General features: G+C 40.6%; 1 protein-coding gene across 2 annotated transcripts in view; it reads left to right on the forward strand.

Annotated features, from left to right (window-relative positions):
* The window catches only part of LOC127420482 (zinc finger protein 512B-like), an 84,550-nt gene that overhangs the window by 34,256 nt on the left and 27,649 nt on the right, over window positions 1–22,645 (forward strand). The window contains exon 1 of one of the 2 annotated variants that reach the window (XM_051662809.1): window positions 16,874–16,891. The exons of the other annotated variant lie outside the window; for it this stretch is intronic. The gene's annotated coding sequence lies outside the window, so the exon portion shown is untranslated. Of the gene's footprint in view, window positions 1–16,873; window positions 16,892–22,645 lie in introns of those variants that run through there. 2 annotated transcript variants of the gene reach the window in all.

The following is a 22,645-nucleotide window of genomic DNA, read 5'->3' on the forward strand; positions in this document are numbered from 1 at the left end:
AGCTAGTTAAGTCTTGCAATAAAAACAGGCGGTGCAAAAAAAATTAGCACTGAGTTAGTTAAAAACTACCTAGTAGTTACGAAATCCTTCAGTTTGAACTTAATGCCCCAATTTATAGGATTATTTCAGGTTCAGTACAAGTTCAGCTAAATCGACAGCATTTTTAGCATTGTGTTGATTGAGGCACTTACAATATAAGTGAATCTGTAAAGGTTAAAATACTTACTGTTTCAAAAGTATAGCTGCAAGATGTAAACATTATGCATATTGCTCACTAATATCGCTTAATAACTTTTTCTGAGTAAAGTTTCCAATTCTACAACTTCGTTGTCATGACGACGTAACCCTAAAACCCCAAAAATGACTGTAAAAAGGGCAATTTAAGCAACTTTACAACTCAAATAATACATGAGTTTTAACAGAAGAATTAATGTAAGTACTTTGATAAGATACAATTATAAGCTTCATATTTCTGCCTTTAAACCCTCCAGAAAATGGTCCCATTCACTTCCATTGTAAGTGTCTCACTGTAACTTCGACTGTTGCTTTTTCTTAATGAAAAAGAGTGAAGTACTCAACATTATGCCACAAAATGTTGTCGACTGAGCTTAACTTGTATTGACCCTGGAATATTCCTTTAAGTGAGACCTAATGCACAGCTGGTGTAACCCTACCCAGGTCCCTAGATATAAGTGAATGAGATTTTTCCACCTGTTTTATCATCCACCAGTTGGAAATCATACAATTGTAAAACCAGTTGTGTAGAAGAGTAATAGCAGATCTCTTCTCAACAAGCTTCACAATTTGTCATTCATGTTTGTACCACAAACAGTGTGGGATACGTTACACACCAAAGTTTACCACTTAGAATTAGAGGTGTGTTCAAATACATAAGTTTGAGCAACAGTAATAGTGATGCTTAGCTTTAGCCAGCATGTGTATGCTTAAAGCTCTCTTGTCTATTGCGTGTGTACATCCACTCTAAAAGTAGGCTGACGGATACTAAGATTAATCACTCTCATTCCCATAGCAACACAAACATGTCTTCCCTGACAGCAACATTTTAAATTTAGGCCTCTTTATCTAGAGGACCTTTATTTTTGTAAGCAGAAATTACAATTTACACCTCATTTCCTCTTTAGCAGAAATGTTATAATGAAAGATAAAATATTCTCTCATAAAATCCCCATTTCATTCTAACACATTTGTGTTTATGCTTCTTATCTTTTAAGTACTGTAATGCTCACACACACAAACACACACACACACACACACACACACACACACACACACACACACACACACACACACACACACACACATGTTGGTGCAGCTATCATTATGAGGACTCTCCATAGACATAATGATTTTTATACTGTACGAACTATAGATTCTGTCCCCTAACCCTAACCCTACCCCTAAACCTAACCCTAACAAAAAACTTTATGCATTTTTACATTTTCAATAAAACATCGTTTAGTATGTTTTTTAAGCGATTTGAATTATGGGGACACTAGAAATGTCCTCATAAACCACATTTATAGCATAATACCCTTGTAAGTTTGTAACCTAAAAAAAAGTCCTCGTAAACCACTTAAACCTGCTCACACCTACACACACACTCACATAATGAAGTCTTGTGGAGAGTCTTTATTTACAGTACACCAATCTTTCGTATCTGTTCTTTTGTCTAATTCAGCCTGAACAAATCTCTATAATTCTCACTGTCATTAATAGTCTGCCTCCAAATCCATCCCCAATAGCCTCTAGCATAAAGTGTACCTCTTTCTTTAAGCTTTCCAGACAGCATATAAACAGCATATAATTTCACTATTGACTTCCCCAGACCTCCTTCAGGTAAAATCAAAGATTACATTTAATCCTTTATCCAAAAGGACTAAAACCACAAAATTAACAGGGATACCTACACAGAGAAGCATCCAGAACGTTTGTAATGATAAAGATGAGCTCCCTTCACAAATATGATCTTTTTGGGGTCAAATAATAAAATATTTATAAATCCAGTTTGCCTTGCCTTAAGGCGTTTGGATTTTGAGAACCCAACATACAAAAAATACTTTTAAAATAGTTGTGTTACTTTAACTAGCGTATTTCAATGCAAAACCCTGTATTTTTTTTTTTTTGACACTACATGCAGTCCAGTTTATCAAGGCGCTTCAATCTCATTAAGTCTAATTGCATTCACTGTGAGCGTTGAAATTCAATAAGCTTTGCTCTCAGCTCGCTTTCATTCTGATAGCAGAAGCCGTTCCCCTCTCCTTCCGCTTGCTCCTCTGCGGCTCCCGAGGGACCGTATGAGTGAGATGTGAGAAGATACAGAGTGCGGGGATTTAGGAGTGTTTGTCGTAGCCTCAAGCCTTGCATGTCTCCTTTTATCCATTATCAAGTGGCTTTGCCTCAATGTCATTCTGTCCTCCACCGTACTCTCAGAGGTACAATGCCTCCTCACTAAAGATGCCATAAAGGGAAGTACCGGCGTGCGAGGCACAGATAGACTTCTACAGCCATAGAATCTGGTCGCCAAGGAGGTGTGACCCATACTGGACATGTGGCACTCAGATTTTGTCTCATGTTAATCTGTTGGACTGGTTGGTGTCATTCAGTTTGCTGATTGGTGTTCCTCCTGGGGTGAGAACCCAGTGCATTTCCCTGTGCAGATGACACTCTGTTTTCTGCAAGAGTGTTTGGATGCAGGACTTACTCCATCCATGCTCAAAGTACACGTCACTTTGTAATATAAACAGCATATAATTTCACTATTGACTTCCCCAGACCTCCTTCAGGTAAAATCAAAGATTACATTTAATCCTTTATCCAAAAGGACTAAAACCACAAAATTAACAGGGATACCTACACAGAGAAGCATCCAGAACGTTTGTAATGATAAAGATGAGCTCCCTTCACAAATATGATCTTTTTGGGGTCAAATAATAAAATATTTATAAATCCAGTTTGCCTTGCCTTAAGGCGTTTGGATTTTGAGAACCCAACATACAAAAAATACTTTTAAAATAGCTGTGTTACTTTAACTAGCGTATTTCAATGCAAAACCCTGTATTTTTTTTTTTTGACACTACATGCAGTCCAGTTTATCAAGGCGCTTCAATCTCATTAAGTCTAATTGCATTCACTGTGAGCGTTGAAATTCAATAAGCTTTGCTCTCAGCTCGCTTTCATTCTGATAGCAGAAGCCGTTCCCCTCTCCTTCCGCTTGCTCCTCTGCGGCTCCCGAGGGACCGTATGAGTGAGATGTGAGAAGATACAGAGTGCGGGGATTTAGGAGTGTTTGTCGTAGCCTCAAGCCTTGCATGTCTCCTTTTATCCATTATCAAGTGGCTTTGCCTCAATGTCATTCTGTCCTCCACCGTACTCTCAGAGGTACAATGCCTCCTCACTAAAGATGCCATAAAGGGAAGTACCGGCGTGCGAGGCACAGATAGACTTCTACAGCCATAGAATCTGGTCGCCAAGGAGGTGTGACCCATACTGGACATGTGGCACTCAGATTTTGTCTCATGTTAATCTGTTGGACTGGTTGGTGTCATTCAGTTTGCTGATTGGTGTTCCTCCTGGGGTGAGAACCCAGTGCATTTCCCTGTGCAGATGACACTCTGTTTTCTGCAAGAGTGTTTGGATGCAGGACTTACTCCATCCATGCTCAAAGTACACGTCACTTTGTAATATAAACAGCATATAATTTCACTATTGACTTCCCCAGACCTCCTTCAGGTAAAATCAAAGATTACATTTAATCCTTTATCCAAAAGGACTAAAACCACAAAATTAACAGGGATACCTACACAGAGAAGCATCCAGAACGTTTGTAATGATAAAGATGAGCTCCCTTCACAAATATGATCTTTTTGGGGTCAAATAATAAAATATTTATAAATCCAGTTTGCCTTGCCTTAAGGCTTTTGGATTTTGAGAACCCAACATACAAAAAATACTTTTAAAATAGTTGTGTTACTTTAACTAGCGTATTTCAATGCAAAACCCTGTATTTTTTTTTTTTTGACACTACATGCAGTCCAGTTTATCAAGGCGCTTCATGTGCTGGTAAAGCATTATGCTATATGTATTTAAACCAACTAATTGTTGTTATTTTCAATGCAAACATAGCTTTATTCTATGCAAATAAAACATATTATAGAATGTGGTGGATAAGTGCTATTCAACTGACACAATTAAAATTGTGCAATTACCACCTGTAACTGGCAGGTAACAGATTTTATTTATTTATTTATTTTTTTATGGATGTTTGTGTACACTTCCTAGTGTTCATGGCTGCAGTAATTCACAAAATGATGATCACGTGATTGAAAAGAGCGTTACAACCAGACTAACACTTTCAACATTTTACATAGTGATACTGTATATTCAGACAATGCTCTGTACACTATAGAGAGATATTAAATGAACCTTGTGAATAAAAGAAGGTGTTCACACGTGTGGATTTGTTATGTTGGTAAAAATGGAGGAAGCACTAATTGGTGGCCAACTGTGCTGTTGTTCAAGTGGGTTATTATGGGATGAGTTGCTCAGACTGCACCTCAAATGCTACTTGACATGTTAGCTTAAAATAGGGACTAATAACTGCTGTGTTTACAGACACTTCAGAGTCTTGCCGCTTTTATTGTTCATTCTCATCATGTACCAGCCTGGATTTTGCACTGATTACTCAGACACAGTGAACAACTCGCGGATAGCCAAACTGATTTTCACTTAAACACAACATGAAACAGCATTTGTAACATTTTCCCTTACTGAAACAAACAATTCAGAGGGAAATAATGTAGGATGGGGTTTTATTGGTTTTGAAAGTATGATATGATATTACTGGTTATCACAGGAATAGTTCATCCAAAAAGGACCCTCACCCTGGCTTTACTATAGTAACCATAGTTCCCTTTCAAGTCGGTTACTTCGACGCTGCATCAGTAGCTGATGGGAGCTTCTCCTAGGGGCGGTGACCTTGAAACCCTATACTATCATGCCAATTTGATTGGCTGGTGATGCTTGGTGCTCTGCCCTATGCATGCGTCATCGCGTACATTTAAGCCCAGTGCCACACCATAAGAATTTTCCTCTTTCAAGGCTGCATAGACGTCTCTAGTTCCTTTATGCCTAAAACAATGCTTTGCTGTTCTAATCTGCACCTGGTCAGCAAGTATACTCGTTCTCCCTGTATGCTCCAGCAAAGAAGCATATCCTTTGAACACTTCCGTGTTATTGTATTGATTACCTTGTGTGAATTGTGTTTTCTTTCAGTGAAAAGAAACTAAAGAGCCTTTTGCTTAGCAGCGTATTTTTAAAGATGTAATTTTTGCATTTTGCAAATGTTTCCACAAGCACATAAAAAAAGGTGATATCCCTCTGTCTGACGGGCACAAGTGCTGTTTTCTAAACAATCTCATTAAGTCTAATTGCATTCACTGTGAGCGTTGAAATTCAATAAGCTTTGCTCTCAGCTCGCTTTCATTCTGATAGCAGAAGCCGTTCCCCTCTCCTTCCGCTTGCTCCTCTGCGGCTCCCGAGGGACCGTATGAGTGAGATGTGAGAAGATACAGAGTGCGGGGATTTAGGAGTGTTTGTCGTAGCCTCAAGCCTTGCATGTCTCCTTTTATCCATTATCAAGTGGCTTTGCCTCAATGTCATTCTGTCCTCCACCGTACTCTCAGAGGTACAATGCCTCCTCACTAAAGATGCCATAAAGGGAAGTACCGGCGTGCGAGGCACAGATAGACTTCTACAGCCATAGAATCTGGTCGCCAAGGAGGTGTGACCCATACTGGACATGTGGCACTCAGATTTTGTCTCATGTTAATCTGTTGGACTGGTTGGTGTCATTCAGTTTGCTGATTGGTGTTCCTCCTGGGGTGAGAACCCAGTGCATTTCCCTGTGCAGATGACACTCTGTTTTCTGCAAGAGTGTTTGGATGCAGGATTTACTCCATCCATGCTCAAAGTACACGTCACTGCCATAGCGACCACTCATGACCTCTGAATGCTTGTCTGTTGGCAAACACTCTCTGGTCAACAGATGTCTTTGTGTTGCATGACGGCTAAGACCCTTTTGCCCCACTACCATCCTGGTGTGGGAAGGGTGCCACTGAAAACAGTAAGCTTATGCATACTCTGTTTGAAGACTATGATGTTACTCGCTTTGGCATCAGTCAAATGTGTCTGGGACCTTCAGGCTTTTTCGGTCAGCAACTCTTGTTTAGAGTTCGGACCGGTCCTTTTAAAGGCTATTCTTAAGCCCAGAAGTGGTTATGTGCCTAAGGTTGCAAGCGTTCTTTCCTCCCTCTGAGTCAGACAAGGCTAAGAGACTACAAATGCTCTGCCCTGTGAGGGCATTGAGTTTGTATATTGACCGAATGAGTCAATTCATTGTGTCTGAACAACTCTTTGTTTGATTTAGAAGGCTGTTCACAGGGTTTGGCCAAGCAAAGAATTTCCCCCTTGGTCATTGATTCCATTGCACTCGCTTATTTTTCGCAAGGCATACAGTGTCTCATGGGTGTTAAGGCTCATTCCACCAGGAGTGTGGCCTCCTCCTGGGCATGGGCAAAGGGTTTGTCACTAGAAGACATATGTCTGGTTGCCAGGTTTTATAACCTGCATGTATCTTCCCTCTCTTCTCAGACATTCACAGAGGAAGATGGCTGATTATCCAATGATCACTGCCCAGTTGGATAGTGTTGTTGTATTGGGCGTTAGATAAAAAACTCTGGTCTTTCTACTCCCTCTGGTGTGAATGAGAACATGCAAACATGCAACCCTGCTGGCAAGTGTCATTGTACAAAAGCCCTTGGCCAGGCAACTATTCTGTTCCCCTCCTTTCCACTAAGTGAGAAAGACATTGAACCACTACCTATGACCACTATGGCTAGTGTCTCTGTCTTGGCATCGAGCCATTTGGTTTATTGTTCCTCCAATTTCCTTCCTATTTTTCTATATGAAGCGGTGGTTATAGCAATGCCTTTTTACTACCAGGTTGGCAAGTGGGCATTGCTCTGTCAGTATCACAACATTATGGTGCAGTGTCGAAGTGATTTGAAATGGAACATCTCAGTTACTGATGTTACCTTGGTTCCCTGAAAGAAGGGAACAAGACGGTGCATATCAGTGCCATGCTACTGATTTTCCACTGTTAAGGGATGGAGAGATGCTCACTCCTTCCTTCAGTCAGAAAATCCTAAAGTTGTGGTGTTGGGCTATATAACTCATGCATAGGGTGGAGCGCCAAGTGTCACCAGCCAATCAAATTGGTGTCATGGTATAGGGTTTCAGGGTCACTGCCCCTAGTAGGAGCTCCCACAGTGTCAGCTACTGACACAGCATCTCATTCCATAATTTCAGAGAACCAAGGTTACATCTGTAACCAAGACATTTAACCATGGTATTTGTAGGTGGCGCCATGCAAGGTTTGGGCGTGTGAACGCGAGCTCTGCAAACTTTGCTACTTTTAATACTTTTTGTGTCATAAACTGGTGAGATTTGATACACCCTGATTCTTAACTGTTGTAGGAAGACAATATGTCAAAGAATTCAAAATCCTCAGGCTCTGGAGACATTAAAAGACACTTATGTGCTCAAGCTGAAGCCCCTGAGTAGCAGGCTGAAAGCCCAGGAGTCAATTTGGATGGTGAATTGAAGGACATTTGCCGTCAATTCATGAACGTGTCAGCAATGCTGATGAAGGTCGTTGCTGACTTGGAGGATCTTGCTGTAATACATCGATCGATCACTGCCATGGAGATTAAATTCACTGAGATGGTTACAAGCGTGGGGGATGTTGAGAAATGAATTGATTATCTGGAGTCATCGGAGAGGGAATTATCTGCTTACCCGCTAGACCAAGGCAGATTTGGAGTGCGTCTTGGAAAAGTTGGAAGTCTTGGAGAATCATAACCGGCGAAACAATGTCCGAATTGTTGGAATTCCTGAGAACAAAGAAGGCTGAGATATGGTGAAGTTCCTAGATGGGCTCTTCCCGAGTCTGCTCGACATAACAGCCCATAAGCTGGAAATAGAGCAAGCTCACAGAGTTCCGGCTCAGAGATCCGCTGAGGGAGACAGGCCCCGATCAATTCTGGCCTAATTTCTGAGATCATCTGATAAAGATCTCGTGTTATGCGAGGTGAGGGTAAAGGAAGGCTTTCTTGGAATAACCACAGCATTTCCTTTTTCCCTGACTTTGCGAAATTCAACAAGAGAAAAACGTGATTGATTCAAGGAATGCAAGAAACTTTTACACCAATGGAAGGTCACTTTTGCACTGATGTTCCCGGCCAAATTGAGAATAGATACTAAGGATGACCGCAAAATATTTACATGCACACAGCAAGCAATGTCCTTCATAAAATCAATGGAATGAGTAAGTCATTATGTGGTACTCTCGATGCAGCCAAGTGAGCCTGACTCACTGAACATTCACTTGACTGTCCAAGGAAACTGAGTGCCTTTTTTGTTTCTTTTTGTGCTGGTTCCGCCTAGTGGCTGCAGTTTGTTTTTGTGGAATAACACTCCTTCAGGACAGTTTGTGGATGAATCTGCATGTTCTGTGTGCTTATGCCTCCTATTGGCTGGAGTTTGTTTTGTGGAATGTTTCTTGCAAGACATTGGAGTGATTAGGTCATTTTTTGCACTCATGTAACAGCCGAATGGGCCAGCTCACTGAACATTTGGTTGACTGCCCGAGGAAACTGAAGTGCTTTTTTTTTTCTGTTTTTGCTTTTTTCTGGGGGATGTTCGGGGCTTGACTGTTGCACTAATGTTGGAATGTGGTCATTGTGTCAAAAATAAAATTATAATCTATTTTTTCTCATATGTCAAAATGTAAAATGTTAATATGAACAGATTATATCTCTCCACATGGAATGTGAATGGGTTGGGGCACCCCATAAAAAGGTTATTTCTTTTCTTAAACGTAAGAAATATGATATAGAGTTTATTCAAGAAATGCATCTTTCCCTGCAGGAAGCTGAAAAATTTGGGAAGATATGGGGTGGACATTTTTTCTTTAGTGCTGGCTCAAGTAAGAGCAGGGGAGTCTTTACATTGATAAATTAGCATCTACAATTTAAATGTCTCAAACAGATTAAAGATAAATTAGGAAGAGTCATTATTGTTTTAGCAGAAATTCAGGTGCAAAGGTTGATTTTGGCTAATATTTACGCACCTAACACTGATGATCAGGGCTTTTTTATAGATCTTGAAGGGATGTTGCAAGCCCCTGGCACCCCTCATGATATAATATTTGGAGAAGACTTTAATCTTTTGATGGATTCAGTCCTTGATCATAGTGAAGCAAAAGTATGTAAGCCCCCTAGAGCAACAGTGATGCTTCACAGGATGTGTAAAAATCTTGGTCTTACTGATATTTGGAGACTTTTGAACCCATCTGGTAGGGACTATACATTTTTTTCATCAGTCCATAAGATTTATTCTAGAATAGATTTTTTTAAAATATATATCTAAGTCCCTCAGTTCATCTGTTGTTGATTGCTCAATTGGAAACATCTTCGTCTCAGATCACGCCCCGGTGTGTTTAGAGGTGTTGCCACATACGGAGAAAAAGAAATCATATAGTTGGCGCTTTAATGTATCCCTTTTGCAAAATCCTGAATTCCAACAAATGCTAAAGCCTGAAATCAATGTCTATATGGAGACCAACTTGTCCTCAGTATCCTCTGTGGGCGTGGCTTGGGAGGCACTTAAGGTGGTTTTTAGGGGTCAGATCATACAGTATGCCTCATTCATCAAAAAATCCAGAGCACGAGAACTCGTGGAGTTGGAAGGGAATATTAAAAGTGCCGAGGCAGAGCTGAAGTGCCGAATGTCATCTGATGGCCTCAGAGAATTGACCCGATTGAAATACAGATATAATACTATTTTGTCATGAAAGGTGGAGATTTGGCTATTCAGGGCAAGACAGTCATACTTTGAGTTTTGGCTAGATATAAAGCAGAGAGAGTCTTTTTCTACCATTCCCTCAGTGAAATCTGCTGGTAATTAAATTTTTACCTCAGTCATTGATATTAATAATGCTTTTAAAGAATTCTATCTTGATCTCTATAGTTCCACATCTTCGTCTACTGTTGAAGATATTAGAAACTTTGTGGAACCATTAGAACTCCCTAAACTGATGACTGAGCAAAAAAATTCTACTGATTCTGAGATAACCTTGGAGTAGCTTGGCGAGGTAATTAAGGCCTTGCCTACAGGCAAGGCTCTGGGCCAGACGGCTTTGCAGATTAATTTTTTTAGATCTTATGCTACAGAACTGGCTCCACTTTTGTTAGAAGTTTATATGGAATCAATAAAGAATGGAAAGCTTCCGCCAATCATGACTCAAGCCCAGATCAGTCTGATTCTTAAAAAAGACAAAGATCCAAGCGTGTGCAAGAGGTAATGTCCAATTTCCCTGATCCAATTAGACATAAAAATTTTGTCAAAAATTTTGGCTAACCGATTAAGTAAAGTTATGACATCTCTTATACATATAGATCAGGTTTCATCAATATCATGTGGTCAGTGGCGAATGATCACACTCCGGTCGCTGTCATCTCATTTGACGCTGAAAAGGAGTTTGATATGGTAGAATGGGATTATCTTTTTAAGATTTTGGAAATATATGGGTTCAGGAAGACTTTTATTTGATGGATTAAGTTACTTTATAGACACCCGGTAGCGGTGGTACAAACAAATGGATTAATTTCAGATTATTTCACTCTGGACAGGGGCACCCGGCAGGGTTGTCCTCTTTCCCCATTATTGTTCTGCCTTTCCCTGAAACCATTAGCTGCCGCAATAAGAAGGGAAGATGATTTTCCAGGGGTGGTGGCGGGAGGCATGGCACATAAGCTTTTGATTTACGCAGATGATATTTTATTATTCGTCTCCTACCCCACTAGATCTATGCCTTGCCTCCACAGAATTATTAATTCCTTTTTTAAGTTCTCAGGATACAGAGTCAATTGGTCTAAATCTGAAACTTTGGCTCTGACGGCATACTGCCCAGTAATGGCTTTTCAGCCGGGCATTTTCCAGCTGCCCAAACAGGGCATTAAATATTTGGGCATTTTATTCCCAGCAAATTTGTGTGATTTAGTTAGAGTTAATCTTTACCCCTTAATAAAAAGGTTTTCAAGTGATGCGGTCAGGTGGGCTTCATTATATTTATCTATGATTGGAAAGGTTAATGTTGTTCAAATGAATTGTATTCCAAAATTCAACTACCTGCTACAATCTCTCCCTTTAGATATCCCCCTCTCTTACCTCAAGCAGTTTTGAAAGCATAGCGAAGATTTTGTTTTATTATTATGCATTCGGTCTCAGACATTTGGCTCATTGGTCGCTTCCACCTGAGAGAGCACCTCCCTGGTTTGGTATTGAACAGGAAGTTCTTGCCCCTATTTTGCCATTCCAAAGCCTTTCTATTAAACTAATCGGAGAAGTTAAGTCACACCCCATTATTTCATATTTGCATGAGGTATGGACAAAAGTGTCCAGAGTGTGTAATACGGACATTTATTTAAATGTTGCCTCAAGCATATGGCTAAACCCAAAATTACATATTAATAAGTCCATTTTCTGCTGGTCAGAGTGGATTGTGAGGGAGGTTAAAACGCTCAGTGACCTATATGACAGTGGAGTGTTGAGATCGTTTGAAAATTTGGTCCAACATTTCAGGATTCGCAGATCTCAGTTCTTTAGGTATTTACAGCTGTGCCACCTGCTCTGTACTATTTTTGGGAGTAGCATACACCTCCCTAAAGGGGCAGATACTCTAGAAGTGGTGATTACTGCTTTTGGAAAGGGTCATGAGGCATCAGTGTATTACTTCCTGCTAATTCAGAGTCTGGGGGACAGAGCTTTAACATCTATCAGGAGTTTATGGGTGAAAGATTTAAACTTGGTATTGGAGGAGGGAGTGTGGGCTAGGATTCTAAAACACCCTCTAGATTGTATAGACTTGGTCTTAAAGACACACCCACCTGCTGGAGATGCAATTCAGTAGACAGGGACACAACTTGATTGTTCGGGGGGAGAGGTTTAATTTATTTAACTGATTCCATATTTTATGTTGTGTTTATTTGTCTTGTAGATGGAATCAAAAAAATAAATAAAAATAAAAAAAATAAAAAAAACAAGCCACATGATAAGATGCGCAGATTGATGGTCTCAGACGCTGAGGAAACTGAGATTCCTCCTCCGCCACCCAGAGACGAGCCACTATGCCACCATGAGGACTTAGTGCGCATTGGGAATTGGGCATTACAAATTGGGGAAAAAAAAAAAAAAAAAAAGAATGAGACTCAAACAGTGTTAGCGGAAGTACATGCAACGAGTAGTGGAGAGAGAGTTTCCCAAATGTGACACAAAAAGTGAGAGAGTAGATCCTGTTCAATCCAAGATCCCTATTGATTTTGGAGATTCCCCATTATTACTAGAATGGAAAGAGAGAATAACAAACCTATTGAACTCCATGCCTGATGTCTTTGCATTGCATGATCTGGATTACGGCCACACTGACAAGGTGAAGCACCACATTAACCTCAGTGATAGTACGGCATTCAAACAAAGAGCCAGGTCAACCCACCCGTAAGATGTAGACGCAGTCAGAAAAAACCTAAAGGAACTTCTTGACTCAGGCATTATCAAGGAGTCGGAATCCCCATTTGCATCTCCTATAGTGGTGGTGTGGAAAAAGGACAACTCTCTACGCTTGTGCATTGATTTCAGGAAGTTGAATTCTCAGACTGTAAAGGACGCATATACGCTCTCCCGAATATGGAAGAAACTTTTTCAGCCTTAACTGGCTCAAACTGGTTTTCAGTCTGCGATTTAAAATCAGGCTACTATCAGATCAAGATGGAGGAGGCTAATAAACAAAAGACTGCCTTCGTGTGTCCCATGGGGTTTTGGGAATTCAACCAGATGCCACAAGGAGTTACAAATGCACCGAGCACGTTCCAACGACTGATGGAACGATGCATGGGAGATCTTAACAGATGAGAGGTGCTGGTTTTCATTTATGAGCTTATTATCTTTTCCAAGATGTTAGAGGAACACGAAGCCCGACTCCTGCAAGTCCTGTAACAACTGAGAGAATACGGGTTGAAGCTTTCACCCGAAAAGCGCAAGTTTTTCCACATATCTGTCCAATACTTAGGCCACATCATGTCCCAAAATGGAGTTGAAAAGGATCTAGCTAAAATAGAGGCTTTAAAAACCTAGCCAAGACCCAATGCCCTTAAGGAGCTCACATCCTTTCTGGGGTTCTCTGGGTACTATAGAGGTTCATTCAAGATTATTCTAAAATCGGGGCTTGGGTAGCTCAGCGAGTAAAGACACTGACTACCACCCCTGGAGTCACAAGGTCGAATCCTGGGCATACTGAGTGTCTCCAGCCAGGTCTCCTAAGCAACCAAATTGTCCCAGTTTCTAGGGAGGGTAGAGTCACATGTGGTAACCTCCTCGTGGTTGCTATAATGTGGTTCTTGTTCTCGGTGGGGCACGTGGTGAGTTGTGCATGGATTCCGTGGAGAATAGCATGAAGCCTCCACGCACTCTATGTCTCTGTGGTAACACGCTCAACAAGCCATGTGATAAGATGCATGGATTGACGGTCTCAGACATGGAGGCAACTGAGATTTGTCATCCGCCGCCAGGATTGAGGCGAGTCACTACGCCACCACGAGGACTTAGAGTGCATTGGGAATTGGGCATTCCAAATTGGGGAGAAAATGGGAGAAAAAAGATTACTCCAAAATCACTAAACCTCTCACTGATCTCACTACAGGATACCCTCCTCTGCAAAGCAAATGTAAGCTGATCCAAGAGAAGAACAAGCAATATTTCAACTCCAAAGAGCCATTTGAAGATTGATGTACGCAGAGTTGTCAGAAGCGTTTGATGCTATTATAGATAATCTCACCTCGGCTCCTGTTCTGGGATTCGCCAACACTAAACTTCCTTATGTGTTGCACATGGATGCCAGCACTACAGTTTACTGTGGTGATGGATATCAACCCCTGATGTACATCCTAACATCAGCAAAACTTGATGCTACCTGCTACAGATGACTGTCCAGTTTGTCAACGTTCAATTTCAAATTCCAGTTCAAGCCGGGAGCAGAAATCAAGATGCGGACGAACTCTCTAGATGCCCACATAATGGATTCCTGGATGACCTCAAATCTCTAAATGAGCGAGATCAAATCAGACAATTCACCGTACATCATTTGGCGGGAGCGGAACAACAGATTATTCTACCTGAGGCAGTGAAAGCCCTTTGTGAAAGACACCAAATCTACTAACCTCATGGTGATTCTGAACCTTCATACTCTCCAGCGACCATAAATGAGTCACTATCTCTCCAAGCTGATGCTATGCTTCAAGGATTCCAACAGGCAGATAACCATGGTCTTCCAGTGATTCCCCATCTGTCAGAGGAGGAACTGAAGGAACACGAGGGCAGATCCAGAACTTGAGGAGATTATTAAGTACCTGGAGTCTGGGAGAAAATCTGAGAGACTTGAGTCTTCAGCCATATCCCTTTGGTTGAGAGAATGGAATCGACTGGAGTTGAGGAATGGAGTGTTGTTTAGGAAGAGGCAGGACCAAGGAAAAGTGTTGCATCAACTAGCATTGCCCGCTAATCTTCAAGCCATGGTCCTAACCAGTATACATGACGATATGGGCCATTTGGGCATTGAGAGAACACTTGATCTCACTCGATCTTGGTTTTATTGGCCAAAGATGTCTACGACCATCGAGGAGAAGATCCTTCAGATGTTAGGGACATGCTGGAAAGACTTCGTCAAACCATTGGTGCACGCATATAACTGCACGCAGAATGATGTAACTGGATTTATGCCATACAAATTAATAAGAGACAACCTTGACTACCAATTGACAGCCTTTGGCTTACCTGTTGACAGTCCACCTAAGTCTCACTCACAATACGTACAAGGACTGAAGAGTCAGCTGGAGGAAAGCTACAGAGTGGCCACTGAGAACGCCTCGAAGGTGGCGGAATGCAACAAGCGGAGGTTTGACAAGCATGTTGTCGTTTCATTCCTTGAAGTGGGTGGTCGTGTCCTGGTGAGGAATGTCAGAGTGAGAGGGAAGCACAAGTTGACTTATTAAAAGGGAATCCGGTGTATACGTATTAATTCGGAAAGCTAACGATTTACCAGTGTATATGGTACGACCTGAAAAGAGAGACGGCCCATTTCGCACCTTACATCGTGACTTGTTGCTGCCCTGTGGATTCCTATCAGTGGATGAACCAAAGGAACCGGTTAAGCCAAAGATATTCCGCAGACCAAGAACCTGAAACAACCCTGGCGCTGAGGAAACCAAACTCGTTAATGAGTGTTCTGTCTCTGAGGATGACTTAATTGATTATTGTGTGTCTGAACAACTACCAGAGATGGAAACTAGGATTCTCTCTAACACGGGACCAGTAAATCCTGCAAAAGGTAAACCGATGACAGAGAACTTACCTGAAATGGATCCTGCAACAGTGGATGATGTTGATCACACTATCCCAGTAAGACCTGAAAGGGAAACCTTACCCACATTGGATCCTGTGCAAACTGAGCTTTCGAGTGATGACCCTGAGAGGGAAGAGATAACGCCAGCACAACGAGTGCAGGAATTGGATGAACAACCATTCAAAATATCTGTTGATACAGACGATAGGAATGATGTTTGGTTGCGTAGTGATACTGATATTCCAAGAGACCAGCTAGAGGTTGATCGAAATGGAGAAGCTGTTATTAGACATTCCCAAAGACTTCGATACCCCCCAAAAGATTTCAGTATCCTAAATTAGGTAACCCCCTTACCTTGGTTATACATTCTTTGCTGCACGGACTCAGTACAGCCTTTGCCATGTCACTGGAAGAGTCAGAATTCCTTAGAGACACCTCCCCAAAGTCGCACGGTGAACCTCTTCCCACCGTGACTTCACATTCAGAAGGAGGATGAAACGGGACGTGCATACCTTCAGGAGGGGAGAGTGTTACCCATGTTACTAGAGGGTGAAGCGAGAAGGAGACAAAAGTGAGAGAGAGACCTGAAAAAGAAAGAGACAACATTACCGAAAGAGAAATTGAATATGTACTGTATATATATATATATATATATATATATATATATATATATATATATATATATATATATATATGAAATGATGGAGCAACCACCAAAGTTCACATTGATACTGAGAACCAATGAGAATGGGTTTTAGAAATGAACACCCTCCAATCGGAGTTAAGAGCTCATAATTGTATTAAACTCCGCCCCTGCGCCATTTTTCCCCTGACGGCGCAAAGTGAACGCTCTCTTTTCACGCGAGACACGAGCAGCAGCAGTCATTGATCCTCTCCTGGGAACTTCTTCTCCTGCGTCAAAGATCACAAATGAGTATTTTGCACATCAGAGTAGCAAGGATTTAAAAGACGGATTCTCTCTGTCTGTTTTATTTGGATGACGCAATCGTCACAGCTGTGAAAACATCGAACTGAGGATTTAAGGATGATATGTGTGAGGATAACTTGGATCTAACAAAGATTTCACTGTTAATGTGAGGACTGAGCCCCGCACATTGCAAGACAAGCACCACGTGTGTATGCTCTGTTATAAGTCTTCCTTGGCCAGGTTTTTTTTTTTTGTTTGATTCCTTTCTTCTGTTGAATGTTTCTTTCTTTGTGTGTATCTTCACTGCAACTGGATGTGAACTTGTCCTTACACTAAACGCTGTGAGTGCTGGAGGTGTTTGGATATGGCAAGCCACCCAGATGATTCCTTTCCTGTGAATAGAGTAAATTGAGTGATCACCAGAATGGCAGGTAATGTGATTCATTTTGTTTGAACATTCAACCCGTTTGAATTTTTTCTTTATTTTGTACTCATTTTACAATTGAGTCAAGGACTGGAACTGATTAACTGAATTTGATTCAAGGAGTCGAGCAATTGAACTAAACTCTGGATTGACTCTTTCTTTATTAGCAGAAATGTCATGCTTGAACTGAATTGATTATGAACAACTAAATTTGAAGCCCTGAACTGAAATCAGCTGAACATTTATTGTCATTTATTTTTCATGTGCTTTACTATTTCACATGTCGATGTTTCATGCTTTGAGTTAAAGTGAGTTTTGTATTGCAAATTGAACCAAGAGTGATTGTATGGATGTTTACCTGTCTTAGTGCATTCAAACTTGAGAAGTTAACAAGTTTAAAGGTTGATACTTACCCCTTTGCACTACCTTTCAACCGTTCTCCCTAAGAAGAAACGAGAAAAGAATAAGTTAGTTGGAATAATTTTCAAACTGTGAACACCCATCAGTGATTGAATGTATCACTGAAATACAGTTGTGCTCAAAAGCTTGCATACCTTTGGAGAATTGGTAGTATATGTACTATTTTTAAAGAAAACATGAGTGAGCAGGCAAAACACATTTTTTTTTTTTGATTTTTCCCCTTTTTCACCCAATTTGGAATGCCCAATTCCCAGTGTGCTTTTAAGTCCTTGTGGTAGCGTAGTGATTCGCCACAATCCGGGTGGCGGAGGATGAATCCCAGTTGCCTCCGCGTCTGAGACCATCAACCCGCGCATCTTATCACGTGGCTTGTTGAGTGCATTGCCACGGAGACATAGCATGCGTGGAGGCTTCACGCTATCCACCACAGCATCCGCGCTCAACTCACCACGCGCCCCACCGAGAACGAACCACATTATAGCGACCACGAGGAGGTTACCCCATGTGATTCTACCCTCCCTAGCAACCGGGCCAATTTGGTTGCTTAAGAGACCTGCCTGGAGTCACTCAGCATGCCCTGGGACTCGAACTAGCAAACTAGCGAACTCCAGGGGTGGTAGCCAGCATCTTTTACCACTGAGCTACCCAGGCCCCCCTCAAAACACATTTCTTTTATTTCTTATGGGATTCATATTCAACTGTAGGTTATAACAGAATGGCACAATCATAAAACAAAACATGACAACAAAGAAAAAATTAAAATGACCCCTGTTCAAAATCTGCATACCCTTAGTTCTTAATACTGCGTATCGCCCCCTTTACGCATCAATTACAGCGTGCAGTCTTTTGTAATAGTTGTTTATGAGGCCCCAGATTCTTGCAGGTGGTATAGCTGCCCATTTGTCTTGGCAAAATGCCTCCAGGTCATGCAAAGTCTTTGGTCATCTTGCATGAACCGCACTTTTGAGATCTCCCCAGAGTAGCTTGATGATATTAAGGTCAGGAGACTGTGATGGCCACTCCAGAACCTTCACCTTTATCTGCTGTAACCACTGGAGTGTCAACTTGGCCTTGTGCTTAGGGTCATTGTCATGCTGGAAAGTCCAAGAGCATCCCATGCGCAGCTTTCGTGCAGAAGAATAAAAATTGTCTGCTAGTATTTTCTGATAACATGCTACATTCATCTTGCCATCAATTTTCACAAGTTTCCCCATGCCTTTAGAGCTCACACACCCCCAAAACATCAGTGAGCCACCACCATGCTTCACAGTGGGGATGGTATTCTTTTCACTATAGGCCTTGTTGACCCCTCTCCAAACATAGCGCTTATAGTTGTGACCATAAAGCTCTATTTTGGTCTTGTCACTCCAAATTACAGTGTGCCAGAAGCTGTGAGGTGTGTCAAGGTGTTGTCGGGCATATTGTAACTGGGCTTTTTTGTGGCATTGGCGCAGTAAAGGCTTCTTTCTGGCAACTCGACCATGCAGCTCATTTTTGTTCAAATATTGTCGTATTGTGCTCCTTGAAACAACCACACCGTCTTTTTCCATAGCAACCTCTATTTCTCCTGAGGTTACCTGTGGGTTTTTTTTTTTGTATCCTGAACAATTCTTCTGGCAGTTGTGGCTGAATTCTTTCTTGGTCTACCTGACCTTGGCTTGGTATCAAGAGATCCCCAAATTTTCCACTTCTTAATAAGTGATTGAACAGTACTGACTGGCATTTTCAATGCTTTGGATATCTTTTTATATCCTTTTACATCTTTATAAAGTCCCATTACCTTGTTACACAGGTCTTTTGACAGTTCTATTCTGCTCCCCATGGCTCAGTATCTAGCCTGCTCAGTGCATCCACGTGAGAGCTAACAAACTCATTGACTATTTATACACAGACACTAATTGCAATTTAAAAAGCCACAGGTGTGGGAAATTAAACTTTAATTGCCATTTAACCCTCAGGGGTCGACGGACGCGCCGGCGCGTCCTGCTGTATGTTTTCCTAATAACAGCGGAACAACTTAAAATACTAATTTGTGGGCATACAGATAAGTGTAAGACATCATTAGAGACTATAAAGGGTCTACTTTTATTTGTGTATACTCACAATAACAACAAAACCTTGTGCTTTTGTAAAATAAAGAAAATAAACAGGGTGCACTTTCAGCCGTCTCTGTCTCCACGAGCATCTTTCTGAAACATGTCACAAAAATGAACTGAAACTCCGCGAATACTTATCACACAAACATGAAACATATGTCTAAAGAAAGCTTAAAATGTCTACTTTTAAATAAAATAATTCAAATTTAAAACAAATATTCTCCTGCAATGTAATCTGTGTGAAACAAAGCGGTATACAGTTTCTCCTGGCTCAGCTAATTATCGCTAATATGATCCCACCTACCAGCAGAGCACGCTATTCATATGGTAATGTGCTGAGGCGATCAATGCAAATGGTAAATGCCCCCAACAATGCCTTAAAAAGCATCAAGTTCATCATCAGATTCATTCACTTTCCTGCACATTTGGAAGATGGCACGCTACACAGGTGAGGAAGAGTTCACATTTTCCTCAGAAGAAGAGCGGGACTCCAACGATGAACGTTTGAAGAGTGACTTGATCCAGCCGAGGATACAATTTCGGATGAGTAAGTCATTACTTACATTAGTTGACATGCTATTTTATATAAACATGTACATATTTTACTAGTTGGACTATTTCCAGACTTGACAGCCAGTATTCAAAGTATTGAAATTTGAAATATATCCTAATAGGCAGGTTTTAGTTACATTTAAATGTTGTTTCAGCTAAAGCAGGTATTTAAATTGTATGCTGTATGATATAAATATGATATGTAATATGATTTAAAAATAATATGAATGTTTAGATTATATTTTAACTAGTGTTTATGCTGCCTCATGATCATCAACGAAGCTTGTGCTTGCAAATATCTGTTCGGGTGTAAATGTGTAAAATGTTCTGTAAATATGCCCATATTAGAAAATCAGCATATTAGAATGATTTCTGAAGGATCATGTGACACTGAAGACTGCAGTAATGATGCTGAAAATTCAGCTTTGATCACAGGAATTAATTACATTTACAATATATTCAAATAGAAAAGTTATTTTAAATTGTAAAAATAGTTCACAATATCACTGTTTTTGCTGTATTTTGGATTAAATAAATGCAGCCTTGGTGAGCAGAAGAGACTTCTTTTAAAAGCATTAAAAAATCTTACAGATCTAAAACTCTTAAATGGTAGTGTAGGTCTAAAGTTTTTTTAAGTAAAGTCTTTATGTAAAGAAAATGTATAGTCAGATTACTTCTTTTAACTTAAACTTGATTTTGTGAATAAGCTACAAACAATACATTCAATCATTAAGTCTCCTTACATACATTCTCTCTCAGTGGAGGGGTCTTTGTCTCCTCAGGTGTGAATCACATCAATATTCATGATCATCCACGCCTCCTCGCATTTGGACTTTCTTACACTAAAAGTGTCTTACAAAAGTTAAATGACTATATTGTTTTGTGTGAATGAGTGATCAGGATGGTTTTCACATCATTTTGTAGCACAAACTCTAGGCTACAAGATCCAGTTCTCAAAAGTATTGTGACCAAATGTTTAGTATGTGTTATATGGCCTTATTTCAGTGACTTATAATTTGTGTTTTTTCAAAAACCATGCATAAACGTTATTTTCTCAAAAATACAAACATGTACATACATGTTGCTCACATATTACTTGTAGCCCAGTTTGTGCTGAATACAATGTTATCAGACTTTAGCCATTAATATGTTTTTAAGCTGCAAAAAGCACAAATGTCAAGGCATGTCAGAACTTCTCCAGGGCCCAAAACACCCTCAGACCCCAGAGGGTTAAACCTGTGTGTGTCACCTTGTGTGTCTGTAACAAGGCCAAACATTCAAGGGTATGTAAACTTTTGATCAGGGCCATTTGGGTGATTTCTGTTATCATTATGATTTAAAAAGGAGCCAAACAACTATGTGATAATAAATGGCTTAATATGATCACTATCCTTAAATAAAAGACAGTTTTTTGCATGATCCAAAATGTCACAATTTCTGCCAGGGTATGCAAACTTTTGAGCACAACTGTATCTGCACTAAATATTCCACTTACCTAAAAGAAAAAACAAGAAGAAAAGAAAAAACATTCCATTTAAATATACTTACCTAAAACGAATCTGAGACCGTGTGAGTTATTCATTCCCCGTTGACAGCATCTCTCTTTCTCTCCGAAGTCATACCCTGCCTTTTGATATGTGGTCCATACATACCCATTAAACCAATGTTAAATATAAGGGAATTGTTTATTTTAACTGGTTTATTTAGCTCTAAAAATGACGAAAAGCACCATAAATGTGGTATTCCATACACTTACAGTGCACCAGATGACTTGTGTGCTATATTCCAAGTCTTTTGAATTCATATAATAGCTTTTTTTAAGTGAGGTAAAGAAGGAAATTTCAGTTGACATTCACAAAATATAATTTTTAGTTTTGGGTGAACTATCCCTTTAATATTGTTTTTCCTCAGTCACACAGCCTCGGTTACATCAGCAAAAAAATAACCAGGTGCTCTGAATGAATCATGCTCTATATACCAAGCATATTCATTCAGAAAGTGAATAAGGTTCATTTTGATTTCCTGTTTTTAAACACACATGCTCTCGGTATTTAAAAGCATCTGGCATCAGTCAGCGACCACAGCCCACTCTACCCTCATTAACGGAGTCATCAGTGAAGGAAAGGGTAGAAGAAGAGCAAGCCAGATGTGCTCAGATGTGAAAAAGGGCTGATAGCAAGTACTCACTGACATGTAATTAGCACGCTGTCTGTTGGCAAACCCGCCGCTCCTCCCCCCTTCTTCATTCTCGCAGTGATCTCTACCCCTCCCACACGCTTCTGTAGAGAGTCGCAGGGCTGGCAGTGCTGTTGTGATGGAGGACATGGCTAATTGTGAGTGAGAGGAGTGTGCCAGTGAAGGTACCTGCCCTCCTTACCCAGAGACAGTGAGAGCGGAAGGAATAAAGTAGAGGAAAGATTAATGGTTGATTTACTCTAGTCTGTGAAAGGCCGTTATCCACAGTCACTCTCATCAGTTGTCTGCTGAGATCGAGTGTGTACTGTATGTGTCCGTGTACACATACACACTCAATCTCAGCAGACAATTTGTCTGAAGCCACTTTGTTAGTGTCCTTATTAGTTAGTTGCTTAGCAGCCATAAGCCATCAGGCCTCTATGGAGTATTAGTGTGTAATTAGCTGCAGTTTGCTCAATGTTTGTCCTTGCCGCTGTGTGTGTGGATTTGCACCAACC

This window comes from Myxocyprinus asiaticus, chromosome 29 (assembly GCF_019703515.2).
Source record: "Myxocyprinus asiaticus isolate MX2 ecotype Aquarium Trade chromosome 29, UBuf_Myxa_2, whole genome shotgun sequence".
NCBI classification, from domain to species: domain Eukaryota; kingdom Metazoa; phylum Chordata; class Actinopteri; order Cypriniformes; family Catostomidae; genus Myxocyprinus; species Myxocyprinus asiaticus.